This window comes from Vanessa cardui, chromosome 3, assembly GCF_905220365.1.
Source record: "Vanessa cardui chromosome 3, ilVanCard2.1, whole genome shotgun sequence".
NCBI lineage: Eukaryota > Metazoa > Arthropoda > Insecta > Lepidoptera > Nymphalidae > Vanessa > Vanessa cardui.
In genome coordinates, this window is record NC_061125.1 from 9298207 (window position 1) to 9316659 (window position 18453).

Here is an 18453-nt window from a genome sequence, read left to right on the forward strand (position 1 = left end):
ATGTGAAAGGAAATTTTCCCCGTTTTTATTAATGCTTTTATATCTTTAAATAATATATAAATGTACATTAATTTTGAATTGAATATACATCAGATTATTAATTGATTATATACTAATAAAATAAAAATTATTGTTTAAAAATAAAATAGAATAATTTTACTGATTGAATATATTGCTATTTAAAATTTTACACATTTTTTTTTCATACATTGTTAAAATATAGGTAATTATTGTGACGTATTTTCAAAGTTATTTTATTTATAGACTTCAGTATTTATAATTTTCTGGTAGAAAATCGTACCATTTGGAGATTGAAATAGTTAGTATGGCGACGGAAAAGAAAGTACTTAATTAGACAGCAGTGTTCTATGCCCTTGGCTTGGTCAGTAACTACTCTTCAAAGTTTTTAATAGCTATTGATCTGTGTTAGTCGTGTGAGAGAGCCAGTAGCACATTCTTTGGAGAGTAGAGAAAAGAGACCTCTGGTAATGAATAGGCCCTTTTTTAGAAATTAAAATCATATTCCCCTCTAGCAAAAGCAAGTTCCATCGAATAAGTGCAACCATTTCCTCATGGAAATATCGGGTTTCACCATCATCTTGTCACTTTAAATAGGTAACTTTAAAGGTTACATATAAGACGAATCTATCACTCTGAGGCAATAGTCGATGCAAAATGTTCGATAAAGTTACGTTTGTACCATATGATCAGAACAAACGCGCTGGCCCGACGATTGAATTGCTATATGATGATTGCGAGGACCTTTTAAAAAATCAGAATTTTTGAGAAAATAGTAGCTTTAAAATGATTACACGAAAAAAATGTGACAACTGATCAAATGAGCTATTCTAATTACAAAAATTGATTAAGGATAATTCTTATAGTTGTAGTGCTTCCTTTTTTGAAAGATCTTTTACTTATCGTATAGTATAATATATTCCTCTAATAAATAATATATTTACTTTTTTCAATTAGGTACCTAATTTATCTTCAAGTAGCAATATTTATAACGTTTTCTGTTGTTTCCCTTTTTGTATGAAGAGGCAAGAGATTATGCAATCGATAATTTCCGTGCAAATATGAAATGTTTGTTTAAGGTTTAATTCTAATTCTTCATAAATATTTTTTTAAACATCCTAATTGGTTTATTCTTAAAAAAAAAAAGAAAAGAAATACCGAAGAAAAGTTTTAAATAATATCACTCGGTGGTATTAAAATTTGCATATTATTGTCTAAGTTTTTATGACTTTCATGGAAGAAGGTAAGTCAGCTGAAGTAAGAAACTGTTGCAAAAAAATCTTATTAATACAGGTTTTAATAGAATGGAAATAATTTACTTTTGGCTATATAGTCTAATAGTTGAAAAAATATTATATTTATGCTGCGATAACGACGATAGTCTAGAGTCTAGACTCTGAACAAACTCGTTCATTAAATGAAAAAGTTTACCGTAGATACCTACCCGTGTGTATTGGCGGAAAAACTATAAGAAATGATTTAGTAAAATTTATTTCCACAATGCATTCGAAACGTCTTCTATTCATTAAAATATTCAAGACGTTCTGTTTACCGCACAAACTTAAACAGCATTAAAATTATTATACGTCAGTTACGCCTACAAGTCCGTAAGCGAGTGGGTGTTTATTTTGTGGTGACGAATTCTTAGGTTCGAGCGACCCTATGACCTCTGAGATGAGCCCAACCCGGCAAAATGCGTGGCCGAGAAAGTGGATCGTAGAGGTCTCTGGCGTACCTAACGCATGTCCGAGTCTGCGCAATCCATACACTTCGCCCGGGCCTGCCAGTGAATGAAGCGGTCGTGGAGAGTTCGCACGCAACTCTCTGCTGCATCCCGGAGAATTGATATGAGTGACGTGCAGTGAACTCGTGCTGTGGTGATGGAACTCGTGTGAACGGAGAGATGGCCGCGCGCTCTCCCGAGCCCGGCGACCACCGACCATGTGCGGAATCATAGGTGAGTACCGTGCCTTCAAGGTCACCCCGTAAACAATCCTGAACTCCAGACCGAACCCTAACGGCTCTGTCAGAACGACGAATAACGAGCGAGGGCTGGGCTGTTGAACGTAACGTGTTGATTTACTACTGATTTGTTTGTTATATCAAATGATTTTTTTTGTAAAACCCATCTCTTAATAAAGATTTTTTGGCAATATTCGTTAAACTACAATCTATTCTATAGATATCACGTTTGAGTGATAATCGTTCGCATATTAGTATTTTACTTAAATTAAGCCTGTAACATACCCTATATCTATAGCTAGTGACTGATGTGTAATAGCGTAATAATATTTATATATAAAATAGTAATTAATAAAACATATTTATTTGAAGCTCTTTTACCGAATATTATTAGTTTAGCTTATTCAATCGAATTAGCGAAAAAATTGACAACAAATAAAAAATAATATCATGGAAAATGAAATTGTTACCTAAATTAACTAAATAAACGAAACTAATCTCTATATATCCTTAATAAGCATTTTTGATCCTAAGCCCATTTTAAAACGAATCCTAGTACAATGTATTCTTTTCAGGTCTTTCAAATATACTTTTTTATGATTTTTATGTCTTCTTATATTAATAACTAAATTAAATAATATTATAACATGTAATAGGAATGATATAAAATAATAGTTTATAATATATTCTTACAAGCCACAGTATTACCTAATTAATAATATTTATGATTAATAAACAAAGTTGGTAGCATTTAATATGCAAAATTACCAATACTTAGAAAGACTTTACAAGTTTAAATTGCAATGATACATTAATTCCCTTATTAATTATAAGATATTTTGTGGGCACAATATATATATATATATATATATATATATATATATATATATATATATATATATATATATATAAATACATATCAAATTTGGGAAGTTTATATTTTGACAATTTTTATCTTTTATGATCGACAATTTTATTTTGTTTCTTTAAAAGTGTGTATATACGTGTATATATGTTTAGGATCGTGAAGGTTTTCTTGGTTCATTTTCACTATATTCGTTTTTTATTTTAAATTTAAAAATACCTTTTGCTTTAATTAACGTTGACGAAGAAATGGCACTTAACTATTTTATATTTGGACTAGCCAATAGCATTTTGCTCATCAGGAAAAATACAGAAAACATCATCGTCTAACTTTCTGACAAACCACTTTTATAGGCAAGAATATTATTACAATAAGTGATATTCTGTAAGGAACCATTTGGAGTACTTTAATTATACTGATTAATTATAATTACGGGGTACAGGGTAGGTTATTTGTATCGTAGGTATATTGCATCTGTATTACGTTCATAAGGTTTAACAAAGCTACTTCGAACTCATCTGATATATTGATTACTCATTATATATATGTTACTTTGGCTTATCATACCGTAATATTTGTTATTCTAAATTTAATCATAAAAGGATAAAGAATTACTTACTTTTACTTGGTAGCAGGGCCTTGTGCAAACGCTTCTGGGTAGGTACCCACTCATCAATTATTCTACCGCCAAATAACAGTACTTAGTATTGTTGTGTTCCGGTTTGAAGGGTGAGTGAGCCAGTGTAACTACAGGCACAAGGGACGTAACATCTTAGTTCCTAAGATTGGTAGCATATTGACGATGTAAGGAATAGTTAATATTTCTTACAGCGTCATTGTCTATGGGTGATGGTGACCACTTACCACCAGGTGGCCCTTATGCTCGTCCGCCAACCTATACTATAAAAAAATATGTTTGTAACATTTAACCCCTATTAGACAAAGGTTACAAGAATGTATACGAATCTAAGAATCTTAAAACACTAGTACATCTAACTCAAATATGGTTAATTATGAGTTTGTTCCGACATTATTTTACAGGTAACGGATTGTTGGACCGTTGTTTGAAGACTTTATTAACAAGTCACGCTAATTAAATTTTGCTTAACAAACAAGATAAGGGACTATCTAATTAAAACAACTTCGGTCTTTTAAATGCCGGAATCAGAAATAAAGTGATTTGATTTTTACTTGGCATTTTACTTTACAAAGAGGAACATGCACAAAGATCTGGTCTCCTTTGAGTACGTACCGACTTATTTCAAAGAGTACTACGTAGCATATAATTATTTTTAAGTTCGGTTTGAAGAGTGAGTGAGCCAGTTTAATTACAAGCACAGGGGTTATAACTTCGTACTTTGCAGATTTGATTGATATTTCCTTTAGTGCCCATATCTAAAGGTGGCTTACTATCAGGTGACATATTCCATTAGGTCTGCTTGTTGTAAATCAAAAAAAAAAAATTATTTAATGCGATACGTGCCACATAGCAGCTTTTAACCTTATAAATGGCCGTAACATTGTTAAATATAGCACAGTTACAACTGACCATAAAATAGCTATAAATACTGGCTGGTAGAGTCAGATGAGGACATTATTTTTCTCCAATAAGGCAAAGTGTAGACATTATATATATGCCACTTACTCAAGTAATTCAGTCTGTAAATAACAATGTCTTTTACTTATTCGTTTAAAAAAGCGACGAATTGGTACTATAGGAACATTATTAAATGTTCCTGTAGTATCCAGTAATATCCAGTTCCTGCCTTCATTTTGTATTCATCTGCCATACAATCTGTGAAAACTCTTTGATGATTCCAAAATAAAAATCAAAGTCCAAAATCATCCTACATAAACTACTGGAATTGTACACGTAAGTGAGTTTAAAGTACTGTATTAACTTTCCAATATAATTACGCAAAATAATATTTTATTTTATAATTGTTAATCAATCTTGGTGGTGCTCATAACTTATCTGCTTCGATTAACAATATATTGATCGATGCTTATCTATTTTTTATGGTGTATACTGAACGAAGAAAGGAACATATAGCATAAGTGTTAATAAAAAACTAACACCGAGATTTTTTTGACATAGTTCTTTTGCAAATTTAGGAAGTACCTTTTACTCATTCTAGTGACGGCATAGAGCTGAATCTTATTATTTAACGCTCTTATATCGTCCTATATACGTCATCTGGTTGTTCATATGACCTATAAATTTTTTGGACATGGGCTTGTGGTCTATTCATATCTACGAGGTAGCATATAAAACACAAAGAAAACGAACTGTTACTATATGACTTATATGACACAGAATTTTTTTTTAATTGTTTATTATAAAAAGGTCGTATGTTCAGGCTTTCAACTTCAGGTCAGTCGAATAAAAAGTTTCCGGATTTTTCCGTCGAAATATTCTAAATAGCAACCAAAGTCTTGAAAGTTAGAAGTATGTACAATTGTACATTCCTATGCTTCGTTATTGCAGTCGTGTTGGTCATGTCCCTGACCTCTTATCGGTCAGAATATCAGAGCGCAAGAGTGGAGAATGCACCTAAACATGTGCACTATAAAAGGTCCTGCATAGTCGGCTAGTATCGCCTGAGAACGGCCGATATGACCGAAATCAGTCAGGAGAACATAATCGTAGCATTTATTAATATTCTGTTTTCATTCTAGAAAATTTAGAATCTCCATAAATTGGTATTGCATATGTTTCATTATGAATACGTATTTATTCATAAGTTTAAAATCTTATCTATGAACCCAATGATGTTCTAGTAAACAGATATGTCATTAACGAGCAAAAAGTGAAGACTAGAAAACGTCCTAATTGGGACGTTTGCCTTTAGTCGTTTTCATCATAATTATGCCAGTGATACGTTTTGCGTAATTAAAACAGCTAGTTATCCCTTTTACTTATTGTTTTTATCAAGCTATCGAGAATACGAAATAATACGAAATGTAAAATAAACTGTCCCCGGCGCGGCACACTTTTTTCTGTTGTTTAGTATGGGTATAACATATCTGTTTATTAGAATATCATTGTATGAACCTATATGAAAATAAATTGATTAATCCAATTAAATATAAAAAATAGTTTTAATTACGATTGGCACATTTGATGAGGAAGTCTCCTAGGGCAATATACGTTTATTTCCAGCTTGCGAAGCATCGCAGACAAGGCAAAAGCTCTTCTACCTAGTTCCAGGGCCGGTTCGTCTACATAGGAAAATGAGACAAGATATTGGGAAATTGAAGTTGGGGGTTGAATTTGTTCTTCAATAAAACTACTACAATTAACTTTTTCTACTTTACTATTTTTGATTCTCGTTTCTTAGTTTTGCGTCCTGTGAGTAATTGATAGCAAATTTGGAAGGAATGTTTAAGGGAATAAATGTTTATTGTTATTTTGGACACATCATCATCAGCCCGTTTTTGTCCACTGCTGGATATAGGCCTCTCCAAGCGCACGCCACTGTGGTCTCCGGCTACTCGGGAATTTTGGACACACTAAGAAAATTTTCTCCTAGCATCTTTGAATATAAAAAAAATTGCATTTGGACAGATGTTGCCTAAAGTGATTGTTTTTATCTATAATTCTTGTCTTGATGTATTTGAATTAGCAGTTTAAATAAAGGTTAGATTTGTGGTTCGTATTGTTGCGATATATTCTTTTCAAGAGTACATTTTAGTAGCCTTGGGAGTCAATTGTGTTACGGCCGGCGTTGCGTACCGGACATAAAAGGCTGGATCAATTGGAGTATGCAAAGCTTTAACTCGATCATTGTAGCTCAAAGTAAGTTTTTTAACAAGATATTTCACAGCAAAAATGATAATATTGCTGACTCTTTAGAAGCTTGGAAGCTTACGGATTGATTTATGCTATTGACGTTACTTACTCACAATATTAGTTCATTAGATATATCATAATCAATTAAAAAATTATAAATATTATTTTGCGTTTTAGTAACAAGAAAAAGTTCAATATATTTTTAACTGTGTTCGTTTCTTTCAGTAAATTTTCATTTTTTTTAAATACAATATTTGCTTTCAATTAAGCAAAAAATTGTATTTGATATTTTCTATCTGCTACTATTAGTAATCCTGCACCTATCGCGTATGTGCATATCTATTCTGTTAAATATATAATTAGCCGAGACCGTTGTACCGTTGTGTCTGATAATAATCAATCAGATTATAACGCTTTAAGCAGCGTTGATACAATCAATGATTAATTGTCAAATATAACCGATAACATACACTAGATAAAACAATAAAAGCTTTTGTTCGTATATTTATATTAAATTCTATTTTACGATATAATCTTATCTAAATATGTTAGTTTGATTGGTATCAGATTAATCCAGGCTTGCGATCACTGTACTGTATGTGGCTTCGCTTAAATTTCTCACAAAGAAAATAAAAAAGTTTTAAGCTTGCTTACTGAACAATCAGATCTAATGATCAGATGTTATGTATATCTAATCTCATCTAATGTAAATGTTACCTTAATGTAGGTAGGTGTTGTTTATTTGTATTGTTGTTTATTATATACCAGCGATTTATAATATTTGGAGATATAATTTTTTTTTAATCTATTTTCGCGCATCTGTGCCTTTTTAGAATGCTTACTTTTATCACAATTTATTACTTAGTTACATTCAGTTACTTTTACATCCAACTATCCGTACAATTTCCCTCTTTTACTTTGTGATACAATTGCAGATCTCGCGCTAACAAGGTTTACGCGAAGTCAGATCGAATTAAAAATCGGAACCTCCGATAAGTCACCTTCGCATCGTGTCTCCGTTCCTTAAGACGATATTCACGGTGTTATCCTCTATCGAGTTGTTTAGAGCACTATCGACTTTATAGATCAAAAAGGAAAGACCTGCAGCCCTATTAGTTAGCCAGTGGAGCTGCAAATTCATTGTTGCCGCACGGACAATAATATCTGCTCTATTTATTGTTACGTACGCTTCATATCTTCCTATCAGTGATCCGATTGCTGAGCAATACCTTCACTCGAAGCAGTTCTGTCTTAGTATGAGTATGTATGTTATACATTTGTTTGGGTAAACATTTGATGATTTGTGTAAGATTTTTGCTCCTAGGATAAGTTAGGCTCAGGGAAGCAGGAATGCAATGTTTATAAACGGGTGTGTATGTTCTTCAAATTCCTCCTATCTTACTTTTGGGTGTAAAATGTGATGAAGGATGAACATGTGATGTACTGTCGAAATTTCGTGATGATTGCTTTATTGATTAAATTTTAATGAGTAGAATAAGTTGAAATCGATGCATCATACCGATAAGCTAATCCTTATCGCCATAATAAAATAAAATAATAAAACCCCGAAGTGGTTTATGAGGGTCTCGTCCATTAAGAGACTGTCAAAATTGATTCAATCTTGCACACCTTTTGTATACGCCCAAAAGTTTTACCGGATATAAATAAACGACTGACTTTAAATTATTATGTCTATTAAAATAATTATTTTATCATTTATATAGAAGTACATTTAATTTTGTAAACTCTTATAAAGTATTTAATAAGTGAATTAGTCAGATTCAGTTAACTAACAATAGTTGTAAACTTTGAAACTGTCCAGTAATTTCAATATCACAATAGTTTGGGTATGAATAATTACGTATGTATAATTGAATAATTTCATCATCATCATCACCATAAATAGCCTGTAAATTTCCCACTGCTGGGCTAAGGCTTCCTCTCCCTTTTAAGGAGAAACTTGGAGCATATTTCACCATACTGCTTAAATGCGGGTTGGTGGATAGACTTGAGGCAGAATTTCGTTGAAATTAGACACATGCAGGTTTCCTCACGATGTTTTCCTTCATGCCGAGGACGTGATTAATTACAAACAAAATTAAGCAGATGAAAATTCAGTGATGCTTACCAGGCTTCGAACCCGAGTGCATTGGTAAGAATGTAAGCGTTCTAACCACTGGGCCATCTCGGCTCTTTGGCTACGAACAATTTTATTCGAATTTATTCCATTACAATATAACTGTGAAGTGTGGCGGCGATGTAGTTATATTTCAAACTTGTAAGTAGTTTAAAGGTTTCTGAATGCGTATATCGTACATCGAATCATTTATTCAGACAGCAGATGGAAAAAAGAAATGTGGGGATACTCCCCACTCGAAGCGTTCGTGATGTGTATTGTTGGAAATGTAGGTCTCGCGATAGTTTTTTTATGAACGTTTCTGGAACGAGTTTTGTTTTATCTTGTAAAATTTAATTTAAAAAATGTTAAGAATTATTGTGCTTACCTTTACTTACGTTTTTATTTTTTTTTAAATCGGAAATTATTAAATCCTTTTTATTAATTTGCTTACCGGAGGAGAGCATTAGATGACTTGAGCTTACTTATCACTCAAGTTAATTGGGATAGATTAGTTAAAATTGTACATCTTAATTTTCCAGAAAATATTTAGATGTTTTTAATTCATTTACATAGAAATAATATGCCAGATATGTTTGTTTATTTTTCAATAATAATTTATTGGAACAATGTTGCAACAAATCGAAATAATAACCGCTTAGCATTACAACTACTAAACATATATTTAAGGGATTATCAATCGAATTAATGCTATAAATAAATATCAGACCGGTTTGATAAAACCTGAATATATTCAGCGATATCTGGTGTAAGAGTATTTATGATTCCATATGATATTTGGTTAGGAACTCGCGACATATTGCGGATATCCTGTTCTATATGTATAAGCGACTTCATTTTGCAACATGTCGTGTTGTAGCAAGTAAAGCTTATAAGACCAAATATCGACGTAAATTATATCTTACTGTTGATCCACCTTTCTCGTTGAAGGATTTAAGTAAATGGAACGAATGCGATCGTTTTCTGCTGAAATTTAATATTAATCCCCTTCGATTTGAAATATGAAAGGGAAATAATGAATATTCTTTCATTTCCTTAGTATTGCTAACTCACGTATTGTTTTTGTTAATTTATCAAAAATTGCAAACAACACTGTGGTATAAGTTGTCACTTTTTCAGGTAAATTTACTAGAACTATTTTTTTAACTATTTTCTCCATTTGATTTCTTTGAGAGTAGTGTTACAGAAGATTATGCTACAGTGGGAAAATGAGATTGCCTCTACATTTCTTCTTGTTTCAACTGTCAAAATATATTTACAACTTTATAAAATAGTGTATAAATGATTGAAACAACTTATGGATCAAATAGTTTTTGTGGAATTTTAAAAAATCATCACAATAATCATATTAAACAAAGTATTTTGTAAGTATCAGTTCTATATAGACCAATCAATTTAATTTATTTGTATTTTTCTTGGTAATTAATATTGTATCGTTTTTTTTAAATATGTATATTTAGGAAAATAAAATGTTCGATTTATAACGACAAAGTCGCCGTTGAAAGTTTTAATTTATTAAACCTGCATCATTTATTTTACCGCAGACAAACGACAAGGAACGCGGCTGTTGCTTTTTCCATTAATTAAATTACGTAGGTATGTTAATTAATACGATGAAATTACATAAATTATCGATGCAGGATAAACTATTTTTTTTTTATAATATAGGTTGGCGGACGAGCATATGGGCCATCTGATGGTAAGTGGTCACCATCACCCATAGACAATGACGCTGAAAGAAGTATTAACTATTCCTTACATCGTCAATGTACCACAAACCTTGGGAACTAAGATGTTATGTCCCTTGTGCCTGTAGTTGCGCTGGCCCTTCAAACCGGAACACAACAATACTGAGTACTGTTGACAAATAAAACAAATATGTAATATTTAACATCAACGTTGAAAGTGTCTGCGAAATATTATTATAGATATTAACACTCCCTCTGGAAGGATCTTAGAGTACGGTATTAGTTTCTGTTGACATTGCGTTGTCGGAAACTTGCTTATACGTTTCTTCGCTGATTTCGCCAAAAATAATTTATTTTATTGTGATTACACACAATGTTGTTACATTTATTTACTTTGTTAAAAAACATCTCTAAGGCAGTCTCCGATATCTGAGGATGGGAATGGAGAGGATAAAATAATACGTATTATGACATAATATTATGAATATAACCAAGTCATACAAAATATCATTATTGTCACTTATTTTAAGGTATTATTGGACCCGTATCAATGTCAGTTTGACATATTTGTATGAGTCATATTTACGGTCCATTGTATTTAAGAAACTAATACTCACGATTAAGTGATTGAAGAGATATCTCGAAAGAATAATACGAAATAATGATTAATCACAGAACTCTTAAGTTCGAGTCAGAGAAGACCATGAATGATCCTCTTCAGAGGATTGAAAAACTTAGTTCAATATCACGTTGGTCTCTTACCCATATCTACTCCTGTAGGCTTATTTTTTCGTATATTCTAGTAACGATCCTCAATCCATAGTAAATATTATCACATATGTCCAAAATATCTATGTCAACACATTTTCTTTGACCCTCGCCTTAACTAACGCAAGCAAGTTATGATTAACTTACGAGATTTCGAACTTTTAACGAGTTGCCAGCGGAATTGAAGCAGCAATATAATACAAGTATGTATATACCGAAATTACTATGACATAGTATTTCTATTTTCGTTAGCGAGTTAACGACAATTTCCGTGTATATTTCATAAGAATAATGTTTAAAATTCTGATCAACACGAATTGATTTTAGATAGTTAATAAAGTTTCTACATCACTTTTTGAGTTGAAACGATTTTTTAAATAATACTATTTTTTAAGGAATAGCAGCAATTACTAATATTAATTTTTATCCTTCTATTAACTTGGGTTAGAATTGGGGGTGACAACAGTCCAAAGGTGAATATTGATCCTGAGACTTTTTACATCGCTAGGTGTTTTAAGGACCAATGCGCTATTGATGCTTCCTTATAAATGAAGAAAACCAATAAGGCAGAAAATTATTAAATAAGATATATACATAGATATTCTAAAAGTAGACCATTTAGAATTCATTTTAGACTTATCTTCGATCCTCACAATTTTCCAATAAGTCAATAGTTTTCTTAAAAATGACAAAACATTGTGATCGTCAAATTCTGACTTGTTAGTTTGTTTCTTTGTGAAGAAATAAATGATTTAGATTAATATCTGAAAAATATTAATAACTAACATTGTTGATTGATTAACTCGTGGTGTATTTGACTAATAGCTTAATCAGCTATAGACATTTTTTATTTTGAACAAAATGAATTACTATTGAAGAGTTCAAATAAGTGTACGGAACGTGTGCGTAAAATAAATATCAGGTGTTTTTTGATTGGATTCAGAACACTTTAAAATTGGTCGAGAGTCATCGAAAGCTGTTGTCTCAGATAATTGGCAATATTCATCGGGCTTGACGGATGAAATGTTGTTTTAAGTGAAAAAAAAAACGAGAAATTTTATATATTTGTTAAGTCCTATGTCAATAAAATACATTACTTATATATGTAAACTTGGAATTCCAATTTACTGATAACGTTTATTTTCTTCTTAAAGTAAAAAACACAATTATGACAGAACTATTTAAAACTTTTATTCTATGATTATTTACATCGCAATGGAGAAGATCATCAAAAATAGTATTCGATGAGATTTTCCACTCTAAAGGTTGCACCCAAAGAACATTTAAAGTTTTATAATTTTTAACCATTAACTTATAATGTCAAAGAGTAAGGTTCGACTTTTTGCTAGCATCGAATTCACATGTTACCAATCATACCCACATAATAATCGGTCTACAATTTTTTAGTTTTCCAATAAACACTAAAAAAGGTTTTTTTATTTTTTGACATGAATGAAACATTATTTTTAACTTTTGATTAGAAACAGATGTTAATACATGTTTAAACAGACGAAACGTTTTAAAGGCTGTTTTTAGCTCCGTCGTAATTGAATTAGAACCGAATTTAACGTTAAATGAACTAACAAATTAACAAAGTCAAGTTAATTCAGTTTATCCTATTTATTTATTTTGTCTGGATTGAACTGAATTTCTTGTTCAGCGAGAACGGCAGTGTCAGTTCTTTAACTGGCTGATAATGAAATTCGCTTTAAATTTTATTTTTATTATAATTTTACATTTAATCTTCCAGCATGTCGGCAGGGAAGTAAACCCACTAACAAAAAAATCCGAGGATCCAAATCTATTTTTTATTCACATTATATTATGTCGATTCAAGTGAATGGGATGAACATCATAGAAGCGACGGTACGGTACGGTGCGACACGAAAAAAAAAAGCTCCGTAATATTCTCACAGTAAAAATACATAAAGTCAATAACCGTGTGTGTTTGTGTGCTTATAATTGACTGATGCCTAAGTGTTATTGTATTGATAAATAAAAAGATATATATAATAACCCTAATTATATATAATAACTAATAATTCTAGTACATAAAAGTGCACCTAAAAAGAAAAAGAAGAGAAACCTTAACAGGAATAGTGAGTGGCGATCAATTGTGATTGTAAAGTGAGTGTAAAAGTATTAATAAGCAGTAAACAATTACATAAAGTATATCTTATGCACAAAGAAGTGGTAAACAAATCGGAATAAACAGCAATAACTTTTTGTGTCGGTAACAGCTAAATAAAAATAGTGACTGAGTTTGAGAAGTATTAACCTACCTTCAGTTAATTTTATACGTCATAACAATGATACATAAGGAATAACATTTTTAACTCTCTGACGAGAACGTGATTGGTGTAGCGGCAAAGGCCCTAAGGTGTCACTCGTCGTGTTCGGGATCGATCCTCAGCTAAGGCTTCGTACTTTTATATTTATATTTTTTTTTTATACATTTTTTTTTTTTTTCTTGAAATATATGTCAGTGAAGAAAATTTGGAAAAATTAATAATTGAAGCATTATTTCAATAACTATGCCACCAAAAAAAAATAATGTTAATAAAAGAACAGAATCAGTATGCACTAAGTGCAAAGTATTAATAAAAGAGGAAGACTATCTTAATTGTGCACTATGTACAAAAATCTACCACAAAGTATGCATCAACAGTATCGATGATATTGATAGTAATGAGACCTGGGTTTGCCACGAGTGTAAAGCTAATAGCCGACGCCGAGTAAATAATACAATTACACCAACGGTTAAGAATGTAACTAAGATTTTTGAAAACAATAAAGTCAAAACTACTGATTGCAAATCTAATTCTTCTTCGCCTAAAGATATACAAATAACAAAACAAGACATTAGAGATATAATTAAAAATGAAATACAGAGCATGAGGACTGGTTTATTAGTGGATATTAGAAGTATGCTAAGAGATTTGATACAGGAAGAATTAAAGTCATTTAGAGAAGAAATAAACAATATAGAACAGTCGATGATTTTTTTGAATGAAAGCTATGAATCTGCAAAAAATAATATAGCAAAATACCAAACCAAGTTAGATAACCTTGAAAAAGAAACCAAAAATCAACAATCAGTTATACAAAACTTACAAAATAGACTAGAGAACATGGACCAGCAAAACAGATGTAATAATATAGAAATTCAAAACTTACCAGAACACAGAAATGAAAATTTGATAACAACTATAATGCAAATAGCCAAAACAGTGTCGTGTAACATCATGGAAGACGACATAGTTCAATGCACTAGAGTTGCAAAAATTAATAACAACAACAAAAGACCGCGTTCTATAATAATAAAATTCGCTACACCAAGGCTGAGAGACGCTATGTTAGCTCACGTAATTAAGTTCAACAAAATAAACCAGCAAGATAAAATCAACACTAGTCACATCGGGCTGGCAGGAGACAAGAAACCTATTTACATTATGGAACACCTGTCACCTGCAAATAAAGCATTACATGCGGCGACCAGGTTAAAAACTAAGGAAAAACGTTACCGTTTTGTTTGGGTTAGGCAAGGAAAAATATTCGTGCGGAAATCGGAAACGACGGAATGCATATGGATAAAAAACCAATCAACTTTAGACAAGTTAGAATAAGACAGGAGATCTTCAATGCATGATTGGCAAGAGAAAACTCATAAAATTCTTTCCGTTATCTATATATTACCAAAACGTTCGAGGGCTTCGTACAAAAACACATGAGTTTCTATGCAACCTTCTGAGCTGTAACCATGATATTGTAATACTCACAGAGACTTGGCTAAACAACCAAATCAACGACTCCGAATTGTTTGATAACCGGTATGTTGTATACAGAAAAGATAGAGAAAATTCAATCTTTCATAAAAATAAAGAAGGAGGTGGTGTATTAGTGGCAGTTTCGAAAAAATTAAACTCGTACAGACTAAAAACATATGAAAGTAATTGTGAGGAATTATGGGTAAGAGTTCAAACAGCGAATAGTAGCTATGGAATTAACATATGTGCGATTTACCTTCCTCCTCCTGTAAAAAATGAGGTTCTTACTCATTTCATAGAAAATTACAACAGGATCTCCGAAATCATTAAAAATGTTGTCGTCGTCGGTGATTTTAATCTAAGCTGCATAAAATGGACTCCAAACGAAACGGACGTCACCTACATTAATAAAAACAACATAAATGTAGCAAAGGAATTTGTAAATTATGTATGTCTTAATAATTTTACTCAACACAACAATGTTAGCAACTGCAATGATAGAATACTAGATTTAGTTTTGAGCGATAACAATAACATTAAAGTGTCGCAGAATTTCATACCTCTGGTACCAGCCGATCAATTTCATCCACCGCTAGAGATATTTATTCATAATAACACGTCTTCCAAAGGAATTTATAATAACACAGAGAAAATAAGAATGAATTTTTTCAAGGCAGATTATGATAAAATAAACAGGGCACTGGATGAAATTGACTGGCTGCATGAATTCAAAAATTGCAGTACAGTTAACGAAATGGTCGATATCTTTTACCGGAGACTACACGAAATAATAAATAAATATGTACCTAAATGTAAATCCAAGGGCAACAAGCACCCACCGTGGTTTACAAGATGCCTTATCAAAATGATAGGAGAAAAAGATAAGCTACTAAAAAAATTCAGATTATACGGGAATCCATTAGATGAAATATCATTGCAAATATTAAGTAAACGTTGTAGGGTGCAATCAAAGGCATGCTATAATAATTACATTAAAAATATTGAAGATTGTATAGGCAGGAACCCAAAATACTTTTGGATTTTTTTAAAAAATAAAAATAAAAAATATAATAGCTATCCTAATAATATGTATATGCAGGGTAAAAATGTAGAGGGAGAAATCAAAATCTGTAACGCGTTTGTGTCGCATTTTTCAGCAGTGTATAACTACCACACACCACCATCACAAACCACCATCGAAGAGCGGGGGACTGACTTGAGGGGCACATCTCTTCTGAACCACTTGCATATTGAAAGAAAATCAATAAAGCTTTATTTAAATAGTCTTAAAATAAACAAAAGCACAGGCTCAGATGACATCCCACCTATATTCCTGAAGAGATGTGCTAATCAATTAAGTGGTCCGTTATGCTTAATATTTAACAAAAGTCTGCAAACAGGAACATTTCCCTTGAAATGGAAAGTTGCGAAGGTTGTCCCAATCCACAAATCAGGTGATGTAGATATAATTGAAAATTATAGGCCAATATCTATTTTACCAGTAATTGCCAAAACTTTCGAAGCCATGGTTCTTCCGCACCTTACTTTTTATTTTAAGCAACACCAAAATAATAATCAACATGGTTTTGTAAAAGGCAGATCGACAAACACTAATCTGGTGGCATATGTAGACCGTATTATGATGTTAATGGACGATCAAATACAAGTCGATGCAATCTACACAGACTTTTCGAAAGCCTTCGACAGAGTATGTCATGATACACTATTAAAAAAACTATACAGTTTTGGAATAGTTGGTTCTTTACTCGATTGGCTTAAATCGTATTTAAACGATCGTACACAATACGTTGTTGTAAGTGGTTTTCGATCTGTCTCTTACAGAGTCAGTTCTGGGGTTCCCCAAGGGTCACATCTAGGTCCATGGCTTTTCAATGTTTTCATAAGAGATGTATCCAACACAATCAAGCATAGTGAAGTTTTCCTTTTTGCAGATGATTTGAAACTTATTAAACCAATTAAAAGTAATTTAGACTCTGTACACCTTCAAGAAGATTTAAACGCTTTACATAAGTGGTGTGAAATGAACAAAATGATAATGAATCCCGAAAAATGTTTTCATATAAAGTTCACCCGCAATAAAAAAAACCTTCCATCAGATTATTACATTCAGGGATGCATTTTAAAAGAAGTTACACAAATTCGGGATCTGGGCATCATTTTAGATTCAAAGCTGACTTTTTTGCCGCATTTAGATAACATCACTGCAAAAGCATCGAGAAATTTGGGTTTTTTAATTAGAAATGCCAAAATATTTAAAAATGCGTCAACAAAAATAATGTTATACAATGTATATGTGCGCAGCATCCTAGAGTATTGTAGTACAGTATGGTCGCCACATTATAACGTGAATCAACTTAAAATTGAGAGAGTACAAAAAAGATTTTTGCGTCATTTAACTTTTTCAAGTGAAGGTTCAAAACAAAATTATAATTACAAAGATCAATTATCATTTTATAACATGTACAGCCTTTCAAGTCGTAGAATTCTCTTGGATCTTTTGTTCTTGTACAAAATAGTCAGAAATAAAATCGACTGCCCTCAAATTCTCAGGGGAATAAATTTCAATGTGCCTAGGAAAGTAAGTCCACGTTATCCAATAAGTGTATTTTACATTAGACCATCTAAAACTAAACTAGGACAAAATGCACCTCTTGTAAGATTAGGTAAAACATATAATAAATACTCAATGTCACTTGACATATTTGAGGACTCCATTAATAAATACAAAAAATATATTCTGGAGTTATTATTAGATTCGTAACTACAAAATAAAACATATGTTGTAAGCACGTGAATTTAAGAAATTAATGAAAAATGTATTTAATGTTATTATTAATTTTTTTTATACTTAAATTTCTAATTTAAAAAAAAATGTTTTTATTTAATTAATTACTATTTATTGTTTTCTTATTTAAATTATTTTGTCATATGTTATTAATGTGATAAATGATTTGAGTTTACTAATTTATAATATTTTTTTAGCTTTATTTTCAATGTTATTAATTATTATTATTAATTTAAATTAATTTATTTTTAAATCTTTAATTTTATATACAAATGTGGTTAGAAATTGTTAGTATTCAGTATTATAAAAATATTGCTTATGTTGTAATCTATCTTAAGTAAAACAAAAAAATATATTGTACCTAAGAATGCATGTTGTGGCCGTCTTAAAGAGTCGCACATTTTATATAAGTTTCAATGTGTTTTTATGATTACTTGTGTAAGTGTTGTGACTGCTGATGGTCCTTAATAAAATAAAATAAAATAAAATGTGTAATAATAACGGAAGCCAAAATCTTAAGAGTTATATGAACTAATGGTAAAGAAGTTAAAAGATATAGCTGGGCGGTTAGAACACTTTACTGAGATACGGAGAGAACAGCAAATACTGGAGTGGCAGCAGATTCATTCATGGTTCAAATCCAATAGCA

General features: G+C 31.4%; 1 protein-coding gene across 1 annotated transcript in view; it reads left to right on the plus strand.

The window, feature by feature from the left end:
- Positions 1-1825: 1825 nt before the first annotated feature.
- The window catches only part of LOC124543788 (muscarinic acetylcholine receptor DM1), a 108684-nt gene continuing 92056 nt past the window's right edge, over positions 1826-18453 (plus strand). Inside the window, exon 1 of the mRNA XM_047122093.1 lies at positions 1826-1975. The gene's annotated coding sequence lies outside the window, so the exon portion shown is untranslated. The remainder of the gene's footprint in view (positions 1976-18453) is intronic.